General features: G+C 44.8%; 1 long non-coding RNA gene across 1 annotated transcript; it reads right to left on the bottom strand.

Annotated features, from left to right (window-relative positions):
* Positions 1-6998: 6998 nt before the first annotated feature.
* Positions 6999-7898, bottom strand: LOC128339272 (uncharacterized). Its single transcript, XR_008312939.1, has 2 exons — positions 7706-7898; positions 6999-7162 (listed from the first exon to the last, which is right to left on the bottom strand). It is a non-coding gene; the product is annotated as an uncharacterized LOC128339272 (long non-coding RNA).
* Positions 7899-22066: the final 14168 nt, after the last annotated feature.

Consider the following 22066-nt stretch of genomic DNA (forward strand, 5'->3'; position numbering starts at 1 on the left):
ACAGGAACATTTCTTTTCAAGAATAAACAGGCAGTAAACAGGCAGGCAAGTCAAGGAAACCGCATGTAAAATTCGTAAGTCGAGGAAACCCCATCTAAAAATTTGTAAGTCGAAAAAACCGCATCTAAAACCGGATCTAAAACTGCCGTTTGTAACTCGAAAAATACTTATGTCGAGTAGTTCGTAAGTCGAGGGACCACTGTATATATATATATATATATAGAGAGAGAGAGAGAGAGAGAGAGAGAGAGAGAGAGATGCTTGAGCCTTTAAAAGGGTCTTAGACAAATTCATGGAAGACAGGTCTATCAATGGCTACTAGTCTGGTTGCTGTAGGACGATCTCAGAGGCACGATGGGCCACCTCAGAGACGTGATGGGCCACCTCAAAGGCACGATGCCTCTCTATACCAGTTGCAGGGGAGCAGTAGCAGGAGAGAGGGCATGATGTGCAATGTACCAGCAATGGTGTGAATTGGGCTGGGTTGCTGTTGACACACAAGGCAGCCCCTGACCCTGCCCCTGCCCCTGCCCCTATAAGTAGGGCCTTCTGGCTGCTTAGCAACACCCAATTATGGAACTCCCTGCTTTGGGAGGCTTGTCTTGCACCGTGTGGCTGACATACTGTGCAACAGTACGCCAGCCTACTAACATGGTGTGCAGGCAAGTTGGGCAAGTGTGCAAATCGAGCAAATGCAATAATTGTGTGAAATGTGTTACACAAGAATAAGCCCACTGGAAATAATGGGCTTACTCCTGTGTCACACAATTTGTATGATTCTTGTATTTGCACTGTGTGCACAGTTGTGCAGCTTGCATGCACACCACATTACTAGGCTGGTGTACCCTTGCACAGTATATCAGCCACAGTTCCCTGCTTCCAGTGATGTGAAAATCCATCTCTTTAAGGTGGTTTTAATTTGTTGTAATGTATTTATGCCGTGCCATTTTAGTGGATGATGTTTTCTCTTTCTTGTTTTAAGTTTAATTTCTGACTTTTTTCCCATCGTTGTAAGCCGCCTTGTATGTGTGGTTTTTTTTTTTTTTTTTAAAGGCAGGATATAAATATTTTCAATAAATAATAAGTAGCAGTTGCCTTGCCTGAAGTTGCCTTGCCTCCGCAGCAACAAGTCGACTCAGCCCCAGATTCTCTAGGGTCTGTCAGAAATCTCAACATTCTTTGCTTTGTGATGGATGGAGAGTGCAGCAAGTATGCCTGCTCTGAAGTTTCTCCGCTAGACTTTCCATGTTATATGCCATTGTGTTTGTTACACACAGTTCCCCTGAGTGTGGTACTTCATCCACTTGAATAGGCACCACTGACCCAGTATAGATGGAGGTTGGTAGAAATGCAACATACTCATTACCACTGTGAACTTCCTTCTGACTCAGGTCTGCCCTGGATCAGCGGGCTACAATGAAGTAAGTGTGCTTGTTAAGGCATTCAGGGGAACGCAAGACTGCCATGAGTTTCCTCTCTCTCTCTCTCTTCATGTCAGCTTGGAGCATGGTTTAACTTGGCTCGCATTACAAGTAGATGTATAAAAGCACCTTCTGTTATCCTCTGATGTATGCGTCCCCTTCAGGCTAGCTTTCACTACCACCGCCCTCAACATGGCAAGAATCAGGGAGCAGGACTGCAATATGTGTTGTAGCTCTAATACAAATATGAATACATTTGTATACCACTTTGCAACCCAAGTTCCCAAAGTGGTTTACATATAAATAATTAAATTAAATTAAATTAAATTAAATTAAATGGTTCCCCGTCCCCAAGGGGCTCACAATCTAAAAATTAAACATAAGATAGACACCAGCAGCAGTCACTGGAGGGATGCTGTGCTGGGGATGGATAGGGCCAATTGCTCTCCCCCTGCTAAATAAAGAGAATCACCACTTTTAAAAGGTGCTTCTTTGTTCAGTTAAGCAGGGGAAAAGTTGCAAATTTTGACCCTGCCCACAAATATTGTTAATGGTATGTGTAGCCTTTTCTAGTTGCTTATCGTTGCAAGGCAGAGAATAAAGGTAACAAATGGCATTGCATTAGCTTAAACTGAAGATTAATTTGTGACTTTCACCATGTACAGCCAGTTCCAATTTACTTTGCCCATATTACCTTGTGCTTCAAGATTCATGGTATTTTCTCAGATCAATTTTCCATCTTTCACAGTTGTGTAAGGCTTGGACTGTACTCTGATAACTGTCTGCCTTCTTCCTCCTGTTGTAAAATTCCCATTTGAATAGCAAAATTTGATCTTGCCTGCCACAGCAGAACAGGGAATTTGCAGCTATGTTGTCTGGGATCATATAATAGATGACATTGCTGTTTAAAAGTGTTGCAGGCCCAAGAGAAGGTAAAATGATTATTTCTATTTTTAAAAATGAGGAGGAATCATCAGAAATTGTGGTGATGGGAAATAAAGAGATGCAGTCTTAAGCAGACATTGTTAGAGGTGACACAACAAGAATGTGGATCAATCACCTCTCAGTCCAGCTCCTTAAATACAGAACCAGTGAAAGCTGACCAGTTAACCTACTGGGAGTGCATCAAAGTGAATGCATCCTAAAAGATGTAGATTAGCTGATCCCGACTCTGACGTCTTAGTAAGTACATAGTTATGCTTGCACAGCCTCTGTAAAAACATAAGAAGGGTGCTGCTGGATCAGACTACATCTCCATCTAACCAATAATAATGTTTTCCACAGCAGCTAACCAGATAAGAACATAAGAACAGCCCTGCTGGATCAGGCCCATCTAGTCCAGCATCCTGTTTCATACAGTGGCCCACCAGATGCCTCTGGGGAGCCAACAGGCAAGAGGTATGTGCATGCCCTCTCTCCTGCTGCTGCTTCCCTGCAACTGGTATTGAGAGGCATCATGCCTCTTAGGCTGGAGATGGCCCACAGTCACCAGACTGGCAGCCATTGATAGACCTGTCCACCATGAATCTGTCTAAGCCCCTTTTAAAGCCATCCAAGCTGGTGGACATCACCACATCCCATGGCAAAGAATTCCATAGATTAATTATGTGCTGTGTGAAAAAGTACTTCCTCTTGTTGGTCCTACACTTCCCGCCCTTCGGTTACATGGGGTGACCCCTGGTTCTAGTCTTGTGAGAGAGGGAGAGAAATTTATCTCTGTCCACCCTCTCCACTCCATGCATACTTTTATACACCTTGATCATATTTCCCCTTAGTTGCCTCTTTTCCAAGGTAAAGAGCCCCAGATGCTGTAGCCTAGCCTCATAAGGAAGGTGCTCCTGGTCCCTTATAATTTTGATTGCCCTCTTCTGCACCTTTTCTAGTTCTACATTATCCTCCTTAAGATATGGTGACCAAAGCTGTATGCGATACTCCAGATGTGGCCACACCATAGATTTGTATAAGGTCATTATAATATTAGCATTTTTATTTCCAACCCCCCTCCTAATGATTCCTAGCATAGAATTAGCCTTTATCACAGCTGCCATGCACTGACGACACTTTCAATGAGCTGTCCTCCATTACCTCAAAATCTCTCTCCTGGTCAGTCACTGACAGCTCAGATCTGATCGTCACAGTATATGTGAAGTTTCTGTTTTTTGCCCCAATGTGCATCACTTTACACTTGCTTACAATGAACCACATTTGTCATTTTGTCACCCACTCACCCAGTTTGGAAAGATCTTTTTGGAGTTCTTCACAATCCATTGTGGATTTCACTACGCTAAATAGATTAGTGTCATCTGCAAATTTGGCCACTTCGCTGGTCATCCCAACTTCTAGATAGTTTATGAACAAGTTAAAGAGCACTGATCCCAGTACCGATCCCTGGGGGACCCCACTTCCTACCTCTCTCCATTGTGAAAACTGTCCATTTATTCCTGCTCTCTGTTTCCTGTCCTTCAACCAGGTACTGATCCACACATGAATCTGTCCCCTTATCCCATGACTGCTAAGTTTACTCAAGAGCCTTTGGTGGGGAGCTTTGTCAAAAGCTTTTTAGAAGTCCAAGTATACTATGTCAACTAGATCACCTTTATCCATATACCTGTTGACACTCTCCAAGAACTCCAAAAGGTTAGTGAGGCAAGACTTTCCCTTGCAGAAGCCATGCTGGTTCTCTTTCAATAAGGCCTGTTCTTCTATATGCTTTTGTCCTTAAGTATGCTTTCCATCAATTTACCCGGCACCAAAGTTAAGCTGACCAGGCTGTAATTTCCCGCATGCCCCCTAGATCCCTTTTTGAAAATCAGAGTCACATTGGCTACTTTCCAGTCCTCTGGTACAGAGTCTGATTGTAGGGACAAGTTTTATATTTTTGCTAGGAGATCAGCAATTTCACATTTGAGTTCCTTCAGAACTTTTGGGTGGATGCCATCTGGCCCTGATGATTTGTTAATTTTTAGCTTTTCGAGACAGTTTAGAACATCTTTCCTTGTCACCTCAAATTGGCCCAGTTCCTCAGCTGCTAAACCTAAAAAGCTCCATTCTGGAGAGGGTATATGGTCAGTATCCTCCGCTGAGAAGACAGATGCAAAGAACTCATTCATCTTCTCTGCAATCTCCTTATTCTTCTTAATAATCCCTTTCACACTCTAATTGTCTAAGGGTCCAACCACCTCCCTGGCAGACTTTCTACTTCTGATATATTTAAAGAAGTTTTTGTTATTTCCTATGCTCCTCAAACTCTCTTTTTGCATTCCTTATTGTCTTCTTGGATTTCCTTTGCCAGAGTTTATGTTCCTTTCTGTTCTCTTCATTTGGGCAAGACTTCCATTTTCTGAAGGAAGTTTTCTTCCCTTTTATAGCTTCCCTGACTCTACTTGTTAGCCACACTGGTGACCTCCTGAACTTGGAGTTACCTTTCCTCCTTCTTGGTATACATTCCAACTGTGCTTCTAGTATTGCAGTTTTAAATAAATTCCATGCTTTTTTCCAGATATCACTGGAAATCCCAGAAGTGGGACATGTAGACCAACAGCCCTCTTCCACTGTTGCTTCCCAGAAACTGGTATTCAGCATACTGCTACTGAATATGGAGTTTCTAAAAGGTTGCAAAAAGTAAATATAGTATTCATATGCCAGATTAGATATAACACTATGTAGGGGCAATGCAAGACAGTTTGCTGCCTGAGGCAAAGGTAATTATGACACTCGCCATCTGACACTCCTCCATCTGCTGGATGGTCAGCATTCTCAGGCCATGCTGCTGAAGCTGTAGCAGCAGCAACATGCAAGCAGACTCAAACTATGCCATCAAGCCAGGCAGTGGTAGCAGAGGTATTCCTAGCTTGCACTGGTGGGGGGGGCGCAAAAAGACCCACCCCAGGGGATGAGGAGAGGGAAATGAACAGCCTACCCAAGTGGGGTGTGGATGACTCTTGGCAGTGAGCAACAGGGTGGCCTATGGCAGGGATTCTCAACCCTAACCAAAGGCCACTGGGGCTGGGAATTATGGGAACTGAAGTCCAATAATATCTAGGGACCCAACATTGAGAATCCCTGGCCTACGGGGTGGAACATGTGGTGACCACTGTTCCCTGTAGCAGGGACCTCCAGATGTCATTAACTACAACTCCCACAATTCCCTGCTGCAGTGACCTTTGGTCTACCTTGGTCAGCCTGATGGATGACCTGTATCAGAGAATCGACAGAGGGAGTGTGACTCTGCTGGTTCTTTTGGTTCTCTCAGCGGTGTTCAGTACCATCGAACATGGTATCCTTCTGGATCACCTGGAGGAGTTGGGGATAGGAGGCACTGCTTTGCATTGGTTCCATTCCTATCTCTCAGGCAGATTCCAGATGGTGGGACTTGGTGATGGCTGCTCTTCAAAATGGGGGCTATTATATGGAGTCCCTCAGGGCTCCATTCTGTCATCAATGCTTTTTAACATCTACATGAAACTGCTGGGTGAGGTCATCAGATTTGGTGCAGGGTGTTATCAGCATGGTGATGACACTCAAATCTATTTCTCCTTATCATCATCATCAGGAAATGGCATTTACTCCCTAATGGGCTGGATGAGGGATAACAAATTGAAGCTGAATCCAAGCAAGATGGAGGTGTTCATTGTGGGGGATTGGAATTTGAGGGATGAATTAGATATTCCTGTGCTGGATGGAGTTACACTCCCCCAGAAGGAACAGGTATGCAGCTTTGGAGTGCTCTTGGATCCAGGCCTCACCATGATATCTCAGGTGGAGGCTATGGCCAGGAGCGCTTTCCATCAGCTTCTGCTGATTCAACATCTGTGTTCATTCCTTGAAGAGAACGATCTCAAAACAGTGGTGCATCAGCTGGTAACCTCCAGGCTTGACTATTGCAATGCACTCTACGTGGGACAGCCTTTGTATGTAGTTCGGAAACTTCAGTTAGTCCAAGATGCGGTGGCCAGATTGGTCTCTGGGACAGCCCAGAGAGACCATATTATGCCTGTTTTAAAACAATTGTACTGGCTGCCGGTATGTTTCTGAGCAAAATACAAAGTGCTGGTTATTGCCTTTAAAGCCCTGAATGGCTTGAGCCCTGGCTACCTTAGAGAGCGCCTTCTTCAGTATGATCCCCATTGCACATTGAGGTCATCTGGAGAGGTCCAGTTACCACCAGTACGTCTCCAGTTACCACCAGTACGTCTGGTGGTGACTCGGAACTGGGCCTTCTCTGTAGCTGTTCCTGGCCTATGGAATGCACTCCCGACAGATATCTGCAGTTTAGGCTCACTGTTGGCCCTTAAGAGAGCCCTAAAGACTTACTTGTTTGGCCTGGCCTTCCAAGGTTTTTCAATTGTTTTAAAGTATTTTTAATTTGCTTTAAATTGTGTTAAAATTGTTTTCATATTGTTTTAAGTAACGTGTTTTAAATGGTGTTTGTTTTTATGGGGTTTTTTAACTAGTTGTGCTCTGCCCAGAGCCTCTGGACAGGGCAGTTTATAAATGTAATAAATAAATAAATGAGTAAGATAAGCGGTTTTGGACAGTGTATACATCTAATTACATAGAACATACTAACACAGTATGTATCCACAGCTCTCTTTTTATTTTATATGCATGCACTTTTTTATTTAATACAGATCAATATCTTTTTTTAAAAAAGTATAATTTGCAGGAGGTAGTTTAAATAAATGCAGTCTCTTTTTCCTGGACATTGATTTGCTTTTTCAGCATACTCTGAAATTTGATACCTGTGAACAGAAGTGAAGATTTTGGTTATTTTCTTTGCTCAGATGTTTGAGCCACTTTCTGTGACAAGGGAGGCAATTCTTATCATTTAAACTGGCATCCTCTAGGCATATGACCCCTGCTAACTGGGCAAAGAGGCACCTTTTACCATGGAGATTCTCTTTATTTAGCAGGGGGAGAGTAACTGGCCCTATCCACCCCCAGCACAGTACCTCCAGTGACTGTTGCTGGTGTCTATCTTGTGTTGTGTGTTTTTTAAGAATGTGAGCTCTTCGGGGACAGGGAGCCATCTTATTTATTTATTATCTCTCTGTGTAAACCGCCCTGAGCCACTTTTGGAATGGCGGTATAGAAATCGAATTAATAATAATAATAATAATAATAATAATAATACGAAGAAGAAGAAGAAGTGTAGGAAGGGGTATTTCTTCTCGCCAGCCTGAGCTCCCCGCTGCTTCCCGCTACCACCATTCCCTTTCACCTGTTAACAACTATACATTGGTTCCACAGGTTCCTTTCTACCACCATTTCTCCTTCTAAGCTACCTTTCAGTATGTAGCTAATGAACAGCAGGAAACAGTTCGACAAGGGCAGCCATAAAATTAGTGATGTGGCAAAGTTCACAGCTCTGCTCATAAATTTCATTTTCAAAGACACGAAGCGTGAGATGAGAGGCCATAAAACTGAAGAGCCAAAGCTAGTGTCTGATTGAAGCTCCGTCTCTGTGTAGAATTGCAGGCCGACTCTGTCCACTTGCCAGTTGCCATGGGGACATAGCAACAACAGGGACTGGAAATTGTTTTCGTCCCCACATTGGCCTAACAGGTGAGTGTGATGCTTCTGTCCAGGGAACTCTTAGGTCTGTCCATCACCGGCAGATACAGAAGCCCAGGGTTTTGTTTTATTGATTCATTCACATCAATGATATAAAGAATTGAAAAGTTCCCATCTGGAGCAAATGCTGCCTTGGGCTGTTAGTTAGAAACACAATCAATACCCACTAATAGTTCTAGCACTATTGCAAGAGATACCTGGTTGAGGCAATTAATAGAAGACAACATTTTTGCACTGAAACGCTGGGCTCTTTCATTACTAGTCAGAGGACTCACTAACAATGGGGAGTTTATAGGCCTAAAACTGCCACTGAACTTCTGGGGGACAACTGTATTTGTTGTCCACCTTAAAATAATTTTGCATTATGCTAACCTTCTTATGCCCAAAGAAAATAGTATTGCAGGACTATTAGTTTTTCCTCCGCTTTGTTCTTAAAGAAGTGGGTAGAAGTTGTTCATAATCGTGAAATATCTGCTAACTGAGCAAAGAGCACTTTTTAAAGTGGTAATTCTCTTATGTTTAGCAGGGGGAGAGCGAGTCTTCCTGTCCAACCTCAGCACAGCATCCCTCCAGTGGTTGCTGCTGGGCGTCTACCTTATGCTTCTGTTTTTGATTGTGGGCCTTTTGGGGACAGGGAACCATATTAATTATTTATTTTTCTATATACAGCGGAGCTTCCATTGTTTGTATGTAGTTTAGAAACTTCAGTAGGTCCAAAATGTGGTGGCTAGATTGGTCTCTGGAGTTTCTTGGAGAGAGGCCGGTCTTAAAACAACTGCATTGGCTGCCAATATGTTTCCGCGGAAAATACAAAGTGCTGGTAATTACCTTCAAAGCCCTAAATATCTTAGGACCGACCTACCTGTGCCTTCTTCTGCATGATCCCCACCACACATTAAAGTCATCAAGAGAGGTCTGTCTCCGGATGGTTACCCTCCGGCAGGGTAAACTCACCTTCCCCCAAATGAGTGATTTTTTTGCTTGGGAAGCGCGGACTGTGCTCCCAGATGAGCAGCGCTATGTGGTGCAGTGCACAGCTCTGGAGGCCGAGAATCCCACAATGCACCGCGCGACATGCGCAATGCATTGGGGAATTCCTCTCGGGCTCTAGGCACCTGTCTCTGTGTGTGGGAGGGCTGGAAGCAGCCTGTGGTTGCACACAAGCAGGTAGTCTGGGCTTGCGGAGCACTCACTCCCTTAACTTTGGCTAACAGTCCAGCTAAAAAGCTGGACTAGGCAGTACTGCCCTGCCAGGATTGGTCCCAATACCTGTGGTTCCAACACTCAGCCTAACCCAGGCTGGACTTCCCTAGCCTGAGTCAGGCTGCACGTGAGAACAGCCTCTATGAGTATCTGAGTGGTATTTTTTCATCTCTAGGCATGTTGATTTCTTGGTGTGCAAGGCTGAAAGATTCAGTAGGGCAAAGTAATATCTTTTATGATATCAGTCTCTGTTGGTGAAATCATATTCAGGCTTTTAAGCTGCACTGAACTCTTCATCTACCCTGTAGAGTTTGTGTAACTTGAAAGCTTGCACACTCACTTAGGCAAAGGCAGGTTCAGTAAAAAGTATAGCTTTATCCATGTTGTATTTTTATGAGTGTTTTATTGTTCAGAGAAAGTCTTTTTTCAGAGTTGCTCTGCTTATAGTTTTGAACTTGGAGGCAGAATATTTTTGCTTGCCTGCAATAGCAGTTTGCAGCATGATTTATGCCATAGTATTTGCAGCTTAAGAGGCTGATTGGATAGGAGGTTTTAATTCTGAGTTCCAGGAGATGCCTTATTTAGGTTGATCAGTTGCAGGATCACCCTCTCGTTTTGGCCTGCTTAATAACAACTCATTTTCTGCAGGTCACTGTTTCCTTCCTTACTACAGAACGCAGCCATTAATTTCAGTGGTCCCAGAAACAGCCTGAATGAAAGCGCGCCTTTTTGAACCTGACATACATCTGCTGGACCCGATACCTCCTATTTTATTCGATCTCAACTTGTCAACATTCCAGAGGACCCAAACTACAGGTCTTTTCTGCTGTTCCACTATCATTAAGAGCCATTTGTGAGATGGTATAAATTATTTGGCTTGACAAAGGATATCTGGAGAATTTCCAGCAAAACCCTTTATCCCGCCCCACATGAAACAAAACAATTTGCAGAAATAGAGAATTACTAGTCAAGAGATCCCCCCCGCCCCATTGGTGTGACTTGACATTATAATTGTAACAAAAATGCCCATTCAGGTTCTGATTGGAACATTTTATCGGCTTATTACATCTATATCCTCTATGGAGCCCAAAGGAGCATGCATCAGTCTCCCAGATCCTGTCTCACCCAGGCACTAATTATACCCAGCTTAGCTGAGCTTTGAGAAGGTTACTGCTTGCAAGGCTGTCCTTTGGGTGGGGTGAACTGGGCAACCCCCAGCCCTGCACTTGGACAGGTCCTACGCTCGCCACACTGGTTGAGCAGCCTGCCCTCTCTTTCTCCTCTCCAGTGGAACCAGCAGCTCCACATTGTGCACGCACACACACACACACGACAGCCATATCAGCATCGAGCCACAGTGGCAAGGGAGGACGAGAGTGAGAGAGGAGGCGGGCCACTCAGCAGCAGCAGGAGAGAGCAGAGCAGGCAACAGGTTGTCGAGGGAGCTGAGGGAGTGGGTTGTCATTAGCTGGTGAGCTGGAGTGCCTGTGCCCATCTCGGAGCATGCAAAGGGGGAACTGGGCTCATTACTCGTGGCCCAGCCTGCGGGAGGAGGGTTTGTAAGGTGCCTGTGTCAGAGCAGAGGGGCTGGGCAGGAGCACAGGGGGAACTGGGAAGCAAGCAAGCCTGCGCTCATGCGCACACGCGCACACACACACAGAGCTGAAGAAAAAAGAACAAACACGTAGGAGCCCGCTTTGCATACAGCAGGCAGATGTGTAGAAGAGAGATGCTTAACATGCTGCGTTCTTCCTCCACCCTTCCCCACACACATGCTGGGAAGGTTCTACACATGATTAAAGTGCCTAAAGCATGCATTACTTTTATAATACTAACAGTGTTCCTGAGAGCCAGCCTGATCTAGTATCTTGCAGGGTGGGTTGGATGTGGAACAATCAGATTCAAATCCTTCTTTGCCGCTAAGGTCTACTTTCCCTTGGAGTTCTTTGGCACGTTACTCTCTTAACCTATCCTTCCTCACAGGGTTGTTGTGAACTAGAATAAAATTAACTAGCGCTCCAGAAATCAATCAGGACTCAATTGGAGAAAAGTGGGGCCAACATGTGACATTTATTTGTCTTCCTAAAACGTTTAGATGCATGTCCCTTTCACTCCCCAGACACCAAACAGATTCTGCGGTTAGGCGAGAATAATATTAGTGAATCCCTTCCCTGTGCATCTGAACATAAGATAATCACATACATCTGCATTGCTTCTTAAACAGAAATGTGTTGTATGAAGAAGTTGTGTAAGTTAAGCAGTCTCTAACAGGATACCAGACAAACACATAATTGGTTTTAACTGACTATGAAGCTATTCCCACAATCAGTAGAAAGCGGGCTAAGGGAGCCTAGCACACTTTCTACTGATCGTGGGAACCACCGGATTGGCCCCCTCCCCTTAAATCAGAGCGAGTGCTCCATTGACCTCATTTTCTTTTGCTCGTGTGCTGCTGTGGCAAAACATAAGTAGACCCCCGACCTGGAGGCTGCAGCCAGCCTCCTGGCCTCGGGGATCTCTCCAGAATGCCCCACGTGCTTGCGTGGGGCATCCTGGAACTTCCGCAGGCCAGGTGCCCCCTGATCCCCGCAGCCCCCACCGGCTCCATGATGGAGCTGGTAGTCATGTGGGTGGCCGATCCAGATGCCCAGGATTTAGAGGCTGCTCGTGTATGGCGAGAGCGGGTTAAGCCCACTCTCCCCACACAAACCCTCCCGGTGCTTTACACGTGTTGTGTGAAGCGCCTCTATGGGGCTATTCTTACGACCAACAAAAATCGGGCTAGCAGAGGCTAGCCCAATTTTTGTTGGTTGTCAGAACCACCGGGCTCGCAGCCAAGCCCGGTGGTTCTGGAGCAGCTAACCCACTTGAGAACCCCTGGCAAAAAACAGGTTTGCGGAGCGAGCGTTCCTGCAAAGCTGCTTTTTGCGATCGTGAGTAGCTGCAGCGCGCCTTCACTTCCAATTCCATCATTCCATTTATGGGCTGTGAAATTTGAGGAAGAGTTTTTGGCATTTTTCAGGGGAGCCAAACCTACTTCACAGGTGGGTCCTGGGTCTGAAAAAGCTGAAGATGACTCTTCTTCCATCTTCTTCTGGGTTTTTTATTTAGTTTTTATTTCCCTGCCACACTCAACAGGATTGGGTGGCTTTGTGCAGATTGGTTTGTGTGTTTTCTCTGAATTCTCCCACCCACTGAGAAATGGCAGGTGGGTATGTAGGACGGGATCTTTTCGGTTGTGGCACCATAGTTGTGAAATGCCCTCCTGAAAGAGATCCATTTGTCCAGTCACTGAGCACTTCCTGCCACATTTTTTGATTGATTGATTGATTAATTGATTGTTAAATTTATATACCGCCTTTCATTAAAACAATCCCACGGCGGTGAAGAGACAGTTCTTCCACACAGCACTCAGCAGGGACCCTGCAGGGTGATGGAACTAACTGTATCTCGACTGCTAATTTCTGTTGTTAGCAACTCTGGATATATTTTGTTGTTAAGCTTTTACCAAGATGTATTAGTCCTCTTGGGGGGTCTCTTCTAGGGAAGGAAAAGTGGGGTATAGATGTCTTGTATTTATAAGGTTAAGAAACATAAACAAGGGCCCAGTGAATAGTCTGAGGGCACATGAGAATATTAAATCAAGCTAAATTAAATCTAGATTATTACCAAGATGTATTAGTCATCTTGGGGGTCAGAAACATAAATAAATGTATAAGCAAGGGCCATGAGTAGCTGCACCTACTCATGAGTAGACCCCTGGCCGGGAGGCTTAAAAGCAGCCTCCTGGCTTGGGGGTCTCCCCAGTATGCCCTGCACGCACAGGGCATACTGGGGCTTGCGGGGGCCGCGCGGCCCCCACTCCCCCCACCCCCCGCCAGCTCCGTCTCAGAGCCGGCCATCGTGTGGGCAGCCGATCCAGCCGCCCAGGGCTCCCTGCCTGCTCATGAGCGGGGAGAGCGGGTTTAGCCCGCTCAGCGCCCTAAACCGGGTCTCACTGATCGTGAGACCCGGTCCTATATCTTTGTTTTGTTGTTGTGAACCAGACCACCAAGAACTGATAGATGGGGTGGCATAGAAATATAATAGATTGTGTGGGTTGGAAATATGTTAACTTACATATTGAGATGTTTCTGCTAATGCACATCTGCATAAATATACTTGTTACTGTAGAATCCAAAGGAAAGAGTTGTGGTATGCAAGGACAAGGCAGTGGAGTGGAATCAGGAATATTAATAGTTTAATGAAATAGATAGTATGTACAGAGAGGCGCAGCAGGGAAGCAACCTACCCAGAGAGCAAGAGGCTGTTGGTTCGAATCCCCGCTGGTGTGTTTCCCAGAATATGGGAAACTCCTATATTGGGCAGCAGTGATAGAGGAAGGTGCTGAAAGGCATCGTCTCATATTGCATGGGAGAAGGCAATGGTAAATCATTCCTGTATTCTACCAAGAAAACCACATGGCTCTGTGGTCTCCAAGTGTCAACACTGACTCCACAGTACAATCTTTCCTTTCTTTACAGAGAGGCAAGTGCAAACTGCTTTGCTGTGTTCTTGCTGCTGGCTGCTTGTGTTAGTCTTGCCTCTACTCCAGGACTGGAATACAAAGCCCCTTCAAAAGCTGGCCTGGATCAAGGAATGGGTTAACCAAAAACACTAGTTATGTCATCACATTCTTGTTTGTTCAGTTGCTGTTTGGGCCCTCAAGGGTCCAATACTTGACGGTTAAATACTGTGTGTGTCATGATATGTGTGTGCGTAGGAGGATGATACTTTTTGGAAGGAGAGTTATGCAAATGTGTATGTTTGTTTGTGTGTTTTACATATCATGTATATTGTATTGAAAAGTTAAGGAGGTCCTACAAGTGCTGATTCACCCCCAGACCTGTCCCCCCCCCCGCCCAAGTAGGGTCAGCCCTGACTGCTTGCCTACTTCAAAGTTCTTGTTTCCTGTTTGTCAAGCACATCATGGCTTGAGCAACATAGAGGAATATGTTCTCTCTCAGAGAAAAAGAGAAATAATTGGCTTTAATAAATATCTGGTTAATATTGCCCATCTATTAGTACTGAGAATAGAATAGAATAGAATAGAATAGAATAGAATAGAATAGAATAGAATAGAATAGAATAGAATATGTGGACCAGAAAGCAAAACTAAGACTAGTTTTGAAATTACCTAGGTAGCAACTTCAGAATGTTTCTGATGCAGTAAGCTGGTCAGATGCAAAGAAAGAAATCTATGCCTTGCACAGTTGTGTAAAATAGGGAACTTCAGTAAGATAGAACAACATTTCCTACCTTTGTAGCACAAGCTGTATCTGCAAAAATCTCCATTCTTTATTGCATCTGGTCAGTCTATCCATGGTCTACTGGGTCTACTGTGATATGCCTGACGGCAAGGTTGAGAAGGCAGAAAAGCACTAAGGACTCTGGAAGCACTCCACAGAACAAGTCAGAGGAAGTGAGGCATTCTTGTGAGTCATTGATGTAAATGTGGATGATTAACAAAACCATATGGAATACTCGGTGTGAAAAGGGATAAGGAAAGGGCTTGTGTGGTTGCTATAGGTCGTAAGAGAGGGGAGAAGGGAATAAACTTTTTTCCAGACAGAACATCCTGTACTGTTTTTTCGGGTTGTTAGTTTTCACGAGCAAGGGGCAGTCTCCTGAAAACTAACAACCCGAAAAAACAGCAACTTTTTAATGCCAGATTTATTTGTTTGTTTGTTTGTTTGTTTGTTTAATCAAACTTCTTTACCGCCCAAACTTTCATCTCTGGGCAATTAACATAAAACAATTAAAACACATATAAAAATTTAAAACAATTCAACAATTTGAAATCAACCATAAAATTAAAACAGACAATTTTAAAAACCTGGGAAAGCTCGGGTGAAAAGATGGGTTTTCAGATGTTTTTTTAAAGATTGCCAGAGATGGGGAGGATCGTATCTCAACAGGGAGCGCATTCCACAATCTCGAGGCAGTAACCGAGAAGGCCCCTCTCTGTGTAGCTACCAGACAAGTTGGTGGTAACTGGAGACAGACCTCCTCAAGTGACCTCAGTGGGCAGTGTGGCTCATAGTGAAGAAGACGCTCTCTTAGATACCCATGGTCTAAGCCGTTTAGGGCTTATATGACGTTATAGCACTATATCGCAGTGATTAAATCCAAAACAAAGCACTGGAAATGTGAACGGCAGCCTGCTGTCAGTGTAGGGAATGTGGTGTCACAACACAGGAAGTGCGGAAGCACACTTCAGAGATAGGTTGTGACCCCGTTGCAGGGTGTAATCTGGAAAGCGCCATTCACTTATAAAAGACACAGGGCCCCCCCAATCTAGATAATAGTCATGTGCAATAATTAATGCCTGTGGTAATAACTATGTATAACATGCCTTGAGAGCAAATTACCCTGCTAACTGAGCTAAGGGGCACCTTTAAGTGGTGATTCTCTTATATTTAGCAGGGCAACTGAATAGGAGAACTGTCTCTGCCTGGCCCCAGCACAGCATCTCTCCAGCGGTTGTTGCTAGTGTCTGCCATTTCCTTTTGAACGTTCTTTTGGGAAAGAGAGCCATCTTATTCATTCTTTCTTTCTTTTTCTATGTCAACCACTTTGAACAATTTTGTTGAAAGAAGTAGTAGCTGAAGCAGTAGTAGTAGTAGTATATGGGGATTGTCAGCGTCTGTCAGGAGTCAAACTCCAAGAAGTCAGTTTTCTGTGTCCCAGGAGTTCCATCTTAGTGTAGGGGCCAGGGGCAGATCCAGGGGAGGCATGGGTTAAGTTCTAAAAACAGTGATGATGAAGGATCAGAAGCAGAATCCAAGGCAGGTGCTTACAAAGGCATGTTATACAAAGGTATAAAAAGAGGGTGCAGGAGCCTATCATGGAAGGATTATCTCATGACAAGACATACTGTTCAGGCTAAAGGCTGTTTACATTAATGGACTGGTGGAGTTGGATTGGTCCTTGGGTTTTCTGCAAGGTGGGAGGGCTTGTATTGCAGCCTAGGTGGTACCCAGGAGAAACACCATCCTGGTGGTGAGGCAGATGCAGTGGCCACATTCACACATAATGTGGAACTGCGAGTCCGATAGACCTGCGGTTCCACTCCCCAACCCACCCCCACTCTTCTGTACAAATTCAGGCATAATGGAGAGCAGGAAGCCTGCAGTCAGCGAGTCAGCAATAGTGCAGTTAGCTAGACTGCTTCCTTCTTGCATGAAGGACAGCCCGCACAACCACTCATGGCCAGAGAGAAGGAGGAGCTTCCTCCCTCAACTCCGGTTGAAGGGAACAGAGCCTGTGGTTCTGAATTTGGATGCAATGCAGGCTGCATTGGACAGTTTATACTGTCCCATCCAAAAATAAACACCATTTAAAACAAATGGCTTAAAACGGGTTGAAGTGACTAACTCACTACAACCCGTGGGTTCAAATTCGGGTTCCAAAGAGAAAACCTTGGGTTTCTTGCATCGCAGAACCAGAGTTGCACTCATTCAGATGTAGGTTTGGCAACCTCTGGCCCCTTGAACTCTGGTTCCGCGTTATGTGCGAATGTGGCCAGTGAGGAGTTGTCATCGAGGCATGGCTGGCATTGCTCCTCAACACCTTTAATTTGACCCTCCTTTGTGATGGGACTGATTCCTCTGTGCTGGAGTGCAGATGATCCAGCAAGTACCTATGATGGTGTGGCTAGAAATCAACCCCAGCCTGTGCTAAACAGCAGTTGCAGGTAGATCAGTCTCTTGGGAGTGTCAAATGTTTGTTGTCAGCCCAGCACCTAGCACAGTGTGAAAGCCAGGGAGGGACAACAAGCATGTCAAGGTTATTGTGTACCTTGAGGGAACATGTGTTTGTGGTTCCACCTTCCTTTTTTCTTTTTAAAGCACACGCCTACACGCTCTTTATATATTGTGCTGTAGGAGTGAATTTGGAAGCGTGATCAGAGTGAGGAGTGAAAAGCAGCTTGACAAGTGGATTTTGAAAGGGCATTCCTATCAGGATCTGGCTGCTGCACTCCCAAATCTTGAGTGCAGCCAAGTCTTGCATGGCGAAGGGCTTTTAAGAATGGCAGGGTCAGCTTAGTCAATCCAACACTTTCTAGGCAGTTGAAGTGAGGCTAATATGATCAGTGTAGCACAAGCTGGAGAGTGAACATGCTGCTTGTTTCGGAACGAACTGAGAGTGATGGAAGAACCTGCTGAGTGAAATTACAATAATCGAGCCAAGCCTTGTGGCCACGTGGGCTTATGTTGCTCTTACAAGGTCACTGCAATATGCTGTCAATAAGGGCAAAGCCTATGCAAACTGTACTACAGGAGGGAAACCAAACAGACTCATACTTTGTCCTCCGAATGCCCGAGGCTGGGCATTTAATAGGCACAAACCATTAACAGAATGATTAAGGGAGCATCTTTCAACTCCTCTTCCAAAGAACCTAAGGCAAATTCCTGCTTAACACAACAGAAGTATTTGCCACTTGTACCTGGAGATTTGCTATAAGGAATACCTGAAGTGTGTGAAATGGAGATACATTTCTGTAACCATCTGGTGGATATGCATCAGGGAGCTCTGGCCAATTGCATGTCTCCCTGCTTGGATCCATGTGGTTATAGGCATCCATCTTCCTTTCACATCCCACAGTGTTCAACAGGAGACAAACAGTGTCCATGTTGCCAATATGTATTTGTCATTGTGTGTGTGTGTGTGTGTGTGTGTGTGTGTGTGTGTGTGTGTGTATATATATATATATATATATATATATATATATATATATATATATATAAACTATTTCTGTTCCTTGGTGTACATTCCTTCATACACATATGGTTGAGAACCTCGATTCATCATGTGGAAAAATTACATGGTATAGATATAAAATGCTTTATGAATACACCTTAAACATAAATAATTGCAATTGGGAAATTGCAAGGAATTGTGGGAGGAATGTAAAGGAAGCAAATGAATCTTTTCAGAGCTTTGCCTCCTTTCCTTTATTCTAATGATCTCTGCAGTGAGAGACTGGGTTCAGAGGAGGACACTTCTTCTGATCCTCGTCCCCGCTCCTGCGGTTGCTCTAGTAGGGGCTCTCTGAATCTTGGGTCCCCTGATGTTGTGAGCTACAGTTTCCAAGCCACAATGGCCTTCAACAGACCCAAAGTTGAGAATCCCTGGCTTAGGGGATAGAGGGATGAAGGAAAGAAACTGGAGAGAAGGGAAGGGAAGAAAATTGGATGGAAGAAAGGAAATTGGAAGCCCTTTGGCCTGTGGGCTTCCCAGAGGCATCTGGTGGGTCACTGTGTGAAACAGGATGCTGGACTAGATAAGCCTTGGGCTGTTCTTATGTTCTTAACATGGGTGCAGAGCCTAAGTCCTCCACAAGAATGCACTAAGGGGGAGCTCAATTTCCCTTCACTTTTAAGCAAATGCAGATAGAGAGGGAAGCTATTCTTTGTATAGACTGAGCAGCAGGAATTAAGCTGTGCTCATTTCCTGCTCAGGCAACAGAATTCCTTTGCCCTGGTAGGCCCAGGGCTTATGCCTCTATACTGCCTTATGTTGCTAAGGATATTCCTTGGGGGCAAGAAGCAAGTGTGAATGTACAATCCTTTCCTGGGACTGGTTTTGAGGGTTTGGAAAGAGATGGGAAGTTGCTCCAGCCCATTTCTATTTTTCTGTGAGAGTAGGGGGTATCTACTATTGGTATCTGCTACTGGACACCCTTTCCTACTCTGCATCCTTCCATTTAGGCCCCTGGCATGTCTGGATGCAGACATCCTATCACAAATATAGGGTGTGAAGTGATGTGTGAAGCAACCTTTATGATAGAGTCTGGGAAGTTTCTCCTATCTGGAGTTCCAATGCCTTTGCTAACAAAGAAACTGCTTCTTTACAACACTGCACTATGTTATATCTATAATTCTAACTAGATATTATAGATATTAATACTATCTAGATCTAATTTCTGTAACTAAATATTTGTATCTATAACTAGAGTTACACACATTGTGTTTGATTGAGTTGCCATCCAGGGTTCTTCCAGACGGTGACTGACATACAGAGCAAGGATGCTCAGATGCAGCCAGAGAGCAGCCTAACAGAACTTCCCAACTAATTGCACTGGTACACCAGCAATTCTTTTGACAACCTCCTCTTTCCCAAGAAGCCCTCTGTGCCATCCAAAAATATGTCATTGAGGGTTGTACAGCCCTCAGGGACATATTTTTGAGTGGCGCAGAGGGCTTCCTGAGAATTAAAAAATTCCACTTCCCTGCTGCACTTCCACTTCCAATTCCACTTCCCTGCTGCACTTCACTGCACTGAAATTCCACTTCCCCAGTGCAGTTAGTTGGGAAGTGCTCTCAGGCTGCTCTTTATGTCAGTCAGTGATAACAGAGTCTTTCTAATGACTACAGTTGAAGGAAGTAGGAACATAGGAAGCTGCCATATACTGAGTCAGACCATTGGTCCATCTAGCTCAGTATTGTCTACACAGACTGGCAGCGGCTTCTCCAAGGTTGCAGGCAGGAATCTCTCTCAGCCCTATCTTGGAGAAGCCAGGGAGGGAACTTGAAACCTTCTGCTCTTCCCAGAGCGGCTCTATCCCCTGAGGGGAATATCTTACACTGCTCACACATCAAGTCTCCCATTCATATGCAACCAGGGCAGACCCTGCTTAGCTAAGGGGACAAGTCATGCTTGCAGAGGCGTAACTAGGGAAAACGGAGCCCGGGGCAAGCACTGAAATTGCGCCCCCCCCGTCGCACCCCCCCGCTGCCCCCCCAACATACATCTGACTGACACACATGTGTTTTTTCCTCACAACAACCCTGTGAAGTTGGCCTGTATCTCAAACATCAGAATTATGATGCAATAATGATACATACTACATTATACTTAGGTTTTTCCTCACAACAACCCTGTGAAGTTGGCCTGTATCTCAAACATCAGAATTATGATGCAATGATGATACATACTACATTAGGTTTTTCCTCACAACAACCCTGTGGAGTTGGCTTGTATCTCAAACATCAGAATTATGATGCAATGATGATGATGATGATGATTATGATGCCCCTCCCTCACGCCCTGGTTCTGTTCCTGACTTTCCCTTGTGAGTGACTGTATTTTAACAAACCGAAAACCAAGGACTCCAGAGTAATTCAAGGGACTAGGGTGATAGTGCTAAAGACTCCTTATTCATGCCATCCTTTTTAATCCACTTTTTGCCACTTTTTGAGCCACTTTTTGGCGCCCCCCCACGTGACCCGCTGGGGTGGCACCCGGGGCACATGCCCCCCCTGCCCCCTATAGTTACACCCCTGCATGCTTGCTACCACAAGACCAGCTCTCCCATCTCTCGACACACCTTGGTGCTGCTTCTATCTTGGTAGAGATTCAGTCACTTTTAGCTCAGGTGACTGGTAGAACATCTGTTGAACATATCCTGGGACCCCTTCTTGCAAGGCTAGCCAATCATGCAGTGTGTCCCAATTAGGCCATCTCCCCAGGGACAAGGATGATTTTTCACACCAACTGCTCTTCCAGATGGTGATACATTCCTATTCAGTGCAAATTATGACAACAAATAAAACGAGAAATCCACACTATGTACAAGAATGTCGTGTAATATTCTTAGCACCATATGCTGGCAACCCGTGAATAAAATGTGTTACCCACCCCTTCAATTAGAATAAAAGGGTTTTGAAAAGAAACAGTTTATTCACAGATTGCCAGCAGATGGCACTAAGAACATAAGAATAGCCCTGCTGGATCAGGCCCAAGGCCCATCTAGTCCAGCATCCTGTTTCACACATTGGCCCACCAGATGCCGCTGGAAGCCTACAGGCAGGAGCTGAGGGCATGCCCTCTCTCCTGCTGTTACTCCCCTGCAACTGTTACTCAGAGGCATCCTGCCTCTGAGATTGGAGGTGGCCTATAGCCTAGTAACAGTTTATAGACCTCTCCTCCATGAAGGTATCCAAACCCCTCTTAAAGCCATCCAGGTTGTTGGCTGTCACCACACCTTGTGGCAGAGAATTCCACAAGTTGATTATGCATTGTGTGAAAAAGCACTTCCATTGAAAAAGTACATTCCATGAAAGTACATGAAAGTACATTCTATGAAGTACATGAAAAAGTACATTCCAGAGCCAGCATGGTATAGTGGTTAGAGTGCTGGACTAGGCCCGGGGAGACCAGAGTTCAGATCCCCATTCAGCCTTGAAACTAGCTGGGTGACTCTGGGCCAGTCACTTCTCTCTCAGCCTAACCTACTTCACAGGGTTGTTGTGAAAGAGAAACTCAAGTATGTAGTATACCGCTCTGGGCTCCTTGGAGGAAGAGAGGGATATAAATGTAGTAATAATAATAATAATAATAATAATAATAATAAATAATTTGCTGGTCCTAAATTTCCTGGCAATCAATTTCGTGGGATGATCCTTGGTTCTAGTGTTATGTGACAGAGAGAAGAATTTCTCTCTATCCACTTTCTCCACACCATGCATGATTGTATAGACCTCTATCATGTCTCCCCACAGTCGTCTTTTTTCTAAACTAAAAAGCCCCAGGTGTTGTAGCCTTGCCTCATAAGAAAGGTGTTCTAGGCCCCTGATCATCTTGGTTGCCCTCTTCTGCACCTTTCCCAGTTCTACAATGTCCTTTTTTAGATGTGGTGACCACAGTTGTACGTAGTACTCCAGGTGTGGCCAAACCATAGTTTAGAATAAGGGCATTATAATATTAGCAGTTTTATTTTCAATTCCCTTCCTGTTGATCCCTAGCATGGAATTGGCCTTTTCCACAGCTGCCACACATTGAGTCAACACTTTCAATGAGCTGTCCACAGTGACCCCAAGATCCCT

Source organism: Hemicordylus capensis, chromosome 1, assembly GCF_027244095.1.
Source record: "Hemicordylus capensis ecotype Gifberg chromosome 1, rHemCap1.1.pri, whole genome shotgun sequence".
Lineage (NCBI taxonomy): Eukaryota > Metazoa > Chordata > Lepidosauria > Squamata > Cordylidae > Hemicordylus > Hemicordylus capensis.